Source organism: Salvelinus sp. IW2-2015, unplaced genomic scaffold, assembly GCF_002910315.2.
Source record: "Salvelinus sp. IW2-2015 unplaced genomic scaffold, ASM291031v2 Un_scaffold351, whole genome shotgun sequence".
Classification (NCBI taxonomy): Eukaryota; Metazoa; Chordata; class Actinopteri; order Salmoniformes; family Salmonidae; genus Salvelinus; species Salvelinus sp. IW2-2015.
In genome coordinates, this window is record NW_019942545.1 from 42,064 (window position 1) to 51,876 (window position 9,813).

Here is a 9,813-nt window from a genome sequence, read left to right on the forward strand (position 1 = left end):
AGCAACTTGAATCTTCTATTTTGCTCAAGCTTCAGTTCTGTTCTGTTACAACTGGGAGAGGGAGGAGAGACTGAGGAGATAGATGGAGAGAGGAGAACTAGGAGAAGGAGAGAGAGACTGGAGAGAGTAGAGAGAGAGACTAGGGAGAGAGAGGAAGACTGGGAGAGAGATGAGAAGGAAGACTAGGAGAGAGAGAGAAGACTGGGAGAGGAGAGAGAGAAGAGACGGGAGAGAGAGAGAAAGAAGAGAAGGGAGGAAGAGAAGAGAGAAGAGACGGAGAGAGAGAGAGAAGAGACGGGAGAGAGAGAGAGGAGAGAGAGAGGAGAGAGATGGAGAGAGAAAGACTGGGAAAGAGAGAGAGGAGAAGACGGGAGAGAGATGAGAGAGGAAGGAGACCGAGAGAGAGAGAGAGAGAAGAGAATGAGGAGAGAGAGAGAGAGAGAGATGAGGAGAGAGAGAGAGAGAGGAGACCGGAGAGAGGAGAGAGAGAAGAGAGACGAGAGAGAGAGAGAGAGGAGAGACAAGAGGAGAGAGAGAGAGAGAGAGAGAGACTGGGGAGAGAGAGAGAGAGAAGAACAGAGAGAGAGAGAGAGAGAGAAGAGGAGAGACAGAGAAGAGAAGAACCGGGAGAGGAGAGAGAGAAGAGACCGGGAGAGAGAGAGAGAGAAGGAGAACGGGGAGAGAGAGAGAGAAGAGACTAGAGAGAGGAGAGAGAAGAGACTGGGAGAGAGAGGAGAAGAGAGGGGAGAGAGAGAAGAGGACCGGGAGAGAGAGAGAGAAGAGACCGGAGAGAAGAGAAAGAGACGGAGAGAGAGAGAGAGAAGAGGAGGAGAGAGGAGGAAGAGAGACTGCGGAGAAGAGAGAGAGAAGAGAGACGGGAGAGAGAAGAGAGAAGAGACCGGGAGAGAGAGAGAGAGAGAGACGAGAGAGAGAGAAGAGACTGGGAGAGAGAGAGAAGAGAGACTCGGGAAGGAAGAGAGAAGAGAGAGGAAGAGAGATGGAGAGAGAGAGAAGAGACCTGGAGAGGAGGAGAGAGAGAAAGAGACGGGAGAGAGCAAGAAGACGAAGAGACCTGGGAGAGAGAGAGAGAGAAGAGACCGGCTGGAGAGAGAGAGAAGGAGAACGAGACCGGGGAGAGAGAGAGAGAAGAGACCGGAAAGAGATGAGGAGGAGGAGGAAGAGACTGGGGACGAATCTCGAGGAAGCAGAAGAGACCTGCGGAGAGGAGAGGCAGAAGAGACTGGGGAGAAGAGAGACGAGAAGAGACCTGAGGGACTCAATAGAGCTGAGAGAACGAGAAGATAGGATGGGAGAGCTTGAGAGAGAAGAGACTGGGCGAGAGACGAGAGAAGACGAAGGGAGATGGGAAGAAGAGCGCCGAAAGAGAGAAGAGAGGACTGGCGGAAAGAGACCGAGAGAGAAGACAGAGACTGAAAACGGAAGCAGAGAGAGAGAGAAGAGACGCTGGGGAGAGAGACCGAGAGAAGGAGACTGTAGAGGCAGAGAGAGGGCCAGCCACCAACGGAGGACGACTGGGAGAGACGGAAAGAGAGAAGAGGAACTGGGAGAGGAGAGAGAGAGACGGGAGACGAGATGAGAGAGAAAGAGCTGGGAGAGAGAGAGAGAGAAGAGACCGGCGAGATGAAGAGAGAAGTGACCTGAGCAGAGAGAGAGAGAGAGACCTGGGAGACGAGTGGAGAGAGGAAGAGCCTGGGGATAGAGAGAAGCAATGAGACTGAAGAGGAGAGAGAGAGAGAAGAGCTCGGGGAGCGAGAAGAAAGAAAGAATAAGAGATCGGGAGACAGATAGAGATAAAGAGACTGGGAAGAAGAGAGGGAAGACAGAACTGGGGAGAAGAGAGAGACGAAGTAATCTGGGAGAGAGAGAAGATAAGAGATGTGAGAAGTGAGAGAGAGAGACTGGGAGAGAGCAGAGAGAAGAGATCGGGAGATGAAAAAGAGTACTGCCCCAGAACACACACACACACACACACACACACATATATACTGGGGTCAAGCTACCAGGCGGTGTCAGAAGAAGGCCCTAAAAATTGTCAAAGGCTCCAGCCACCCAAGTCATAGACTGTTCTCTGCTACCACACGGCAAGCGGTACCGGAGCGCCAAGTCTAGGTCCAAGAAGCTTCTAAACAGCTTCTACCCCCAAGCCATAAGACTCCTGAACAGCTTATCAAATCTTTTACTCTGCTGCTACTCTCTGTTATTATCTATGCATAGCCACTTTAATAACTCTACATATATGTACATATTACCTCAATTACCTCAACTAACCGGTGCCCCCGCACATTGACTCTGTACCAGTACCCCCTGTATATAGCCCCGCTATTGTTATTTCACTGCTGCTCTTTAATTATTTGTTACTTTTACTTTTTGTGGGGGGTATTTTCTTAAAACTGCATTGTTGGTTAAGGGCTTGTAAGTACGCATTTCACTGTAAGGTGCATCTGACAAATAACATTTGATTTGACACACACACACACACATAGGATTATACACACAGCATCCTTACCCCACGTATTGTACATGACGTTGACTATCATTCACTCCTTATCACCTCTATTGACCCAGCTGTTCCTGCATGACTGATTAACGAACACATGTCAAAGCCATCACTCCTGTATCCTGTCTCTCTGTCTCTCCAACTTGCATTGATTACCTAAATAAATACATGTCCCTCAACTGACTGATGATCTCCTCAGGCGCAGGTTGACGTTTACTGTTATGAATCTTGCCCTGGAGGCAGAACTGAACATTTTCTGCTAGATGGGCCAGCTGCAAAGTCAAAATTGGCTATTATCTTAAAACTTCTTCTTAATAGGGGGGCGCTGTTTTCACTTTGGAAAAAATCGTGCCCAAATTAAACGGCCTCGTACTCTGTTCTAGATCATACAATATGCATATTATTATTACTATTGGATAGAAAACACTCTGAAGTTTCTAAAACTGTTTGAATTATATCTGTGAGTAAAACAGAACTCATTTGGCAGCAAACTTCCATACAGGAAGTGAAAATTCTGAAAATGAGGCTGAGTGTCAGGGCCTGCCTATTCAACTGGCTTTTATTTATCGATCTGTATGCACTTCATACGCCTTCCACTAGATGTCAACAGGCAGTAGAAGGTTGATGTGAGGCCGAATAAGAGCTTTTGGAGTGGCAGGTCCGGTCTTTTGTCAGTTTTCGACGGCGAGCAGGGGAACCTCACATTGTCTTCTGAAAAGCGTTCGGTATACACTACGAATTGCTCCGGCTCTCATTTTATTGGATACATATGAGAAGAACATCATAAAGTAGGATTTTCAACCGAGTTTGACCAGTTTATTCGACYTTTATTGGGAATTTMGGAATTTTTCTTTCCAAGCGCCAAGAGTTGATGGGCATGTTCGCGCCACAATGCTAGCCAAAGTTGCTAATTCGACAGAAGAAATGGACATTCTAAAACCAAACAACGATTTGTTCTGGACCTAGGACACCTTGCACAACATTCTGATGGAAGATCAGGAAAAGTAAGAGAATATTTATGATGTTATTTCGTATTTTTGTGGTAAATGTTGGCTCCAACAAGGCGGAGAATATGTGAGCGCTGTCTCACAATACTGCATGCTGTATGTTGTACTAAAGTTATTTTTAAAAATCTAACACAGCGGTTGCATTAAGAACCAGTGTATCTTTCATTTGCTGTACAACATGTATTTTTTAGTAAAGTTTATGATGAGTTCTTTGGTTAGATTAGATGACTGTCCAAAATATCTCCGTACAATTTGGTGAATTGTTGCTACGTATTCACAATGTATAACCACGATTTGCAGCTCTAAATATGCACATTTTCGAACAAAACATAAATGTATTGTATAACATGATGTTATAAGACTGTCATCTGATGAAGTTGTCCAAAGGTTAGTGATTAATTTTATCTATTTTCCTGGGTTTTGTGAAAGCTATTTTGGCGGTGAATAAATGGCGTTGTGTGTTTGGCTATTGTGGTGAGCTAATAGAAATATATATTGTGTTTTCGCTGTAAAACACTTTAAAAAATCGGAAATATTGGCTGGATTCACAATATGTTTATCTTTCATTTGCTGTACACCATGTATTTTTCATAAATGTTTTATGATGAGTATTTATGTATTTCACGTTGCTCTCTGTAATTATTCTGGCTGCTTTGGTGCTATTTGTGATGGTGGCTGCAATGTAAAACTACGATTTATACCTCAAATATGCACATTTCCGAACAAAACAGAAATGTATTGTATAACATTATGTTATAAGACTGTCATCTGATGAAGTTGTTCAAGGTTAGTGATTAATTTTATCTCTATTTCTGGGTTTTGTGAAAGCTACCTATGCGGTGGAAACATGGTGAAAACATGCCGTTGTGTGTTTGGCTATTGTGGTTAGCTAATATAAATACATATTGTGTTTTCACTGTAAAACATTTAAAAAATCGGAAAATGATGGCTGGATTCACAAGATGTTTATCTTTCATTTGCTGTATTGGACTTGTGATTTCATGAAATTATATTATATGATATCCCTGTCGCGTTAGGCTAGGCTATGCTAGTCAGCTCTTTTGATGAGGATGCTCCCGGATCCGGGATGGGTATCACTGAAAGGTTAAATGTATGAAAACAAAAATGTGTAAAAAAAAAAAAAAAAAAAAATGTAATTTAAGGTTAGGGTAAGGAATTAAGATTAGCAGTGTGGTTAAGTTTAGGGTTAGGTTTAAAAACAGATTTTATGACTTTGGCTGTGCTAGCTAGTGACCACTGCAGAACTGCTTCCAGGGCAAGATTTATGACAATAAAAGCCAACCTGCTCCTCAGGCCAGAGATATTGATGATCATACATCATGTGGAGGTAGGTGTTATGGATGGTGCTGTGGTGAAGTATCAGTCACAGAGACACCATAGAGGTGACAGGAGGAAGAGGAGCTAGCAGAGAGAGGAGGGCGTTGTCCTCTCTGTCTGAAACTAAAAGAACGGACCAGGGTAGGCAGACACACCGTTGATCCACCACAGACACAGCTCCCTGCACTGTGCGTGCGAATGCACATACGCACACACACACACCGACACCGGCACACACACACGTACACACTCTCTCTCTCTGTCCGTCTGTCTGCTGCTAGCGGAGGCTTACGCCTCTGTTTCTCAGGGAATAGGAGATGAAGACAGTTTGTCCAAGAGAGCGTGTGAGTCAGAAAGAGAGATAGCTACCCAGTGTCCCTGTGTACGTGTTAATGAGCATAGAAGTGTTGTGTGCGTGCACGCGGGTGCTTGTCTGTGTCGAGTGTGTGTTTCTCCCCGTGTCAAATCATTTGATTACAGCTGCTCATCTGAGCCTATGACGATTGGGAATTGAAGTAGAGAGGCGGTTTGGGTTTGACACACCTGTCAGCGCAGCGCTCCCTACGTAGTAACCATAAGGTGCGGTGCAGCGCGTCAGGCGTTTGTCCAGAGCATGTTAAGTCAGAGGAAAGACGCCTTAGCGTCGTAGTAACAGAACCTAGATTCTATTTCTATGGTCGGTCGTAGCCTTCCCGCCCGCGCCGTGCTAGAACACGTCTCAATTAGAGCGCATCTAATCAAGCCTCTGTGCTGTTCTTCCCAAATAGCACTCTACTCCCTTTCTAGCGCATATGGGCCGTGGTCAAAAGCAGTTCACTATAGATAGAATAGGGTGCCATTTGGGACGCAGGCAGAGAGAAACCCTCGTTAAACTCTATTTTAGTTGAGACGGCCGCAGCTTACTATCTGAAGTAACGCTAACAATAACCTACAGTACTGCCAGTTGGCTTCATGCATAGTAATCCACAAGGCTCCAATTCATAATGACTGTTTGCTGTCATTTACATGTGTATTAAGTCCTTTTCATACAATACCTTAGGTGACCTGGCAACTGTACAAAATATGTGTGAACTCGTCGCTTAACTGCCATATTCAATGCCTATATCCCCTGCAACTTCACGATAATACCTCCAGAAAGCTGAGGGATCGTTTAGCTAACACCAGCCTCTCTACGCCCTGTGTAGTAACGTGGGTCCTGCGTCAGCCAGGCTACGAGAAGGGCTGCCTCAGAGGAAACGCCTTCTCTATCTCGCTGTCTTTTCATTTCTCTCTCTTTCTCTCTCTCTCTCTCTCCGTCTCTCCCATTCCCTCCCTCTCCCTTTTTCTAACTGTTTCCCCCCTCTCTCTCTGCCATATATCATGGGCATCCAACCCCCACCACTCAAGAAGAATCCTCTCCCAATGTCTGTTTGGTCTAACTGTTCAACTCCCAGCGTTCAAAGCTGTGCTGAGCACCAAACGCTATTGCAGCCCTGGAGAGAGACAAAGGGTTTGTTTATGGACAGCTCTTCTAAATGAAAAAGCAAGGGAACAAACAGAAACACACAAACACACACAGAAAACAGGAACATATCACTCTCTCTCTCTCTCTCTCTCACACACTCACAACACCACACATCACGACACACACACACACACACACACACACACACACACACACACACACACACACAACACACACACACACACACACACACACACACACACACACACACACACACACACACATACACACACACAGAAACATCTCTTGGGTTTTTCTCTGTCTGGAGATGTAAGAGAAACGATTGGCAGACGATACAGTATAAATAACCTGCTGGGAAACTTCCCTAAGTCGAAATGAATAATGCCGGAAGAGACACCGTCCACACGCCACCCACACACACGCGCAAGCATGCATGCACACCGCACATACACACATACACATTTTCTCTTTCTTCTTGTTGCAGTTCACTTGTTAATCGGATGCAAGCAGCACAGGGGGAGGGGGCATTGGGGAATGTTGTGCTGTCTGTCTGTTAGAACATTATTCCAGTGAAGCAAAGGTCTCTGTGAGAAGTTTGATCCAAAGCTGCAGTGACTTATGCTTTGTGGTCTTTGAGTTGTTGTTGAATTTATCCCCCTTCAACATTTCTCCTCTCCTCAGAACCAGCCCTTCCTTGCCTCTCTGACTCATGGGTGTGTTACGTAAAGATATGACACTCACTCACTCATCCCCATTGCCCCGGCTGGTGCATAGGGCAAAGAAGATGTGACACAGCTCATTTCTACTCCAGTATTGGTTTTCTGTGTACCCAGTTATCTATTTTAACTTGTTTTAACTGTCTGCTATTGGTTGCTAAGGAAGTATTGTATCGGAGAGGCACATTTCAGCGCAAGCAAACAATCAAGTATAATCTTATTTTACCATCACCCAGCAATCCTCTCCCTGACCGGACCAGATTATTGTTCAGACTGCAGGTTGACTGCAGCAGGTTGGGAGGGAGGGAGGATGGTTGGTCAAGAGATAGATAGATAGATACAAGTAACTACCAAAATAAAGGAAACACCAACATAAATCGTGTTAATAGGGCATTGGTCCACCATGAGCCAGAACAGCTTCAATGCACCTTGGTATAGATTCTACAAGTGTCTGGAACTCTATTGGAGGGATGTGACACAATTCTTCCACGAGAAATTCCATCAGTTGGAATTTTGTTGATGGTGGTGGGAAACACTGTCTCAGGCGCCGCTCCAGAACCTCCCATAAGTGTTCAATTGGGTTGAGATGTGGTGACTGAGACGGCCATGGCATATGGTTTACATCGTTTTCATGCTCATTAAACCATTCAGTGACCACAATAAACCATTCAGTGACGCTAAGCATGATGGGATGTTAATTGCTTAATTAACTGAGGAACCACACCAATGTGGAATCGCCTACTTTTAATTAACCTTGTATCCTTCATTTACTAAAGTGTTTCCATTATTTTGGCAGTTACTTGTAGATGATAGATAGATAGATGATAGATAGATATAGATAGATGATAGATAGATATAGATAGATGATAGATAGGACTATTCTTTACTGCTATGTTCGGTCCGTGTTATATTGAGTACTCTACTCTATCCTGCCAGAGGGAGAGGGAATTGGAGAGAAAATGTGAACAGAGGACTCATTTAAAATGCTGACAAGAGACCTAACATTACTCTAATGAAGATACAAATATCTGCAGAGTCTGTGTGGATATAAGAAGTGCTGGGGATGCAGATGCTGTGTTGGTGCTGCTGCTGATGTAGATAGAAACAAGAGGTGGCCAGAGAGGAAGAGTGGGGAAAGACACAAATGATCACGCCATGCAACAGTGTTTCTAAGGTCCAATTAAATGTAAGAGAATCCTATTGTGAGAGGATTCAAGTAGCCAATCAGGTACTAAGGGTAATATAAACACTTTTGTTCTTTATTATATATGCAAGAAAAACAGAAGAGATATGAAACTGTTGAATGTCTGTAGATTTCACTGCTAGACTAAAGCTGCTCATTATGCATGGCAACGGCAGAGTCCCACTTTGAATGAGAGATGCACGAGCAGTCTCTCTCTAGCTCTCTCTGCACGCACACAGTCGTACACACACACACACAGACACAGTCGTACACACACACACACACACACACACACAGACACACTCGTACACACACACACACAGACACACAAGTACACACGTGAACCCATCTGATCCAACAATGGGCACACACAGAGCACACTCACAAATACGCTTTCTCTCTCTCTCTCTCTTTCTCTTTCTCTCTCTCTCTCTCTCTGTATTTATTCCAGACGTACTGTGCTAGGCTGTGTGAAACCAAGCCCCATATAAAAGGATAGCTGCTCTACCTGATGGCAACCACCGTTCCGCTCATCTCTTCACCTCATATCAGCAGTACCGCCCCCCCCCATCACATGACAGCTCATCACCGCGCCCGTTGCACTCTCCCGGTCACTGTCCACACGCTAGACCCCGAGACACGGCCTGTCAATCAAGAGTGGGAGGGAGACAGAGAAAGAGAGGAAGGGGAGAGACAGAGAGAGAGAAGGGGGGGAGAGAGAGAGGACAGAGAGGGGGGAGAGAGGAGAGGAGAGAGGATAGTGGGGGAGAGAGAGATAGAAGGGGAGAGAGAGAGAGAGAGAGAGAGAGAGAGGAGAAGAGAGAGAGAGAGAGAGAGAGAGAGAGGAGAGAGAGAGAGAGAGAGAGAGAGAGAGAGACCCAATTTGCAGAAGCACATGCTCAGGGGCATATCTGGAGCTCTTCCAGTGAACACATAATCACATGATATATGGATGTTTCCTTATCTCTGCTATGCTCCTCTCCCTGCAGTGCGCCACAGTCTACAGCAGTGCATCCCTGAAGGTGTCACAACATAACACAACCAAGCAGTGAAGGTGTTACAAACAATTAAAGTCCCCCCCCCCCATCACTCTGTGGTCTCTGTCTCTCACTAGAGCCCTGCCCAAGGGAGGTAGAGGAGTATTAGAAGTGTCAGAGGGAAGACAGACACCATATGTTATAGAACACCCAAAGCAAAATCGCCAAAACTAACTGAGGAGAAGGCCTATTGAATGTGAAAGTTTGGGTGTTGTTGCCTGTTTACTGAAGGAGTCATTACAGTTCACATACAGTCTCCTGAAGTCTCCTGTATCTGTAGCTCTTGATCAAAGCCACCGCAGTGGTTTTCCAGGGAGAGAGAATGGTGGTAAGGTCAATATCAATCAATGTATTTATAAAGCCCTTTTTTACATCAGCTGATGTCACAAAGTGCTATACAGAAACTCAGCCTAAAACCCAAACAGCAAGCAATGCAGATGTAGAAGCACGGTGGGCTAGGAAAAACTCCTAGAAAGGAGGAATCTAGGAAGAACCTAGAGAAGAAGCCAGGCTCTGAGGGGTAGCCAGTCCTCTTCGTGTGCTGTGCCG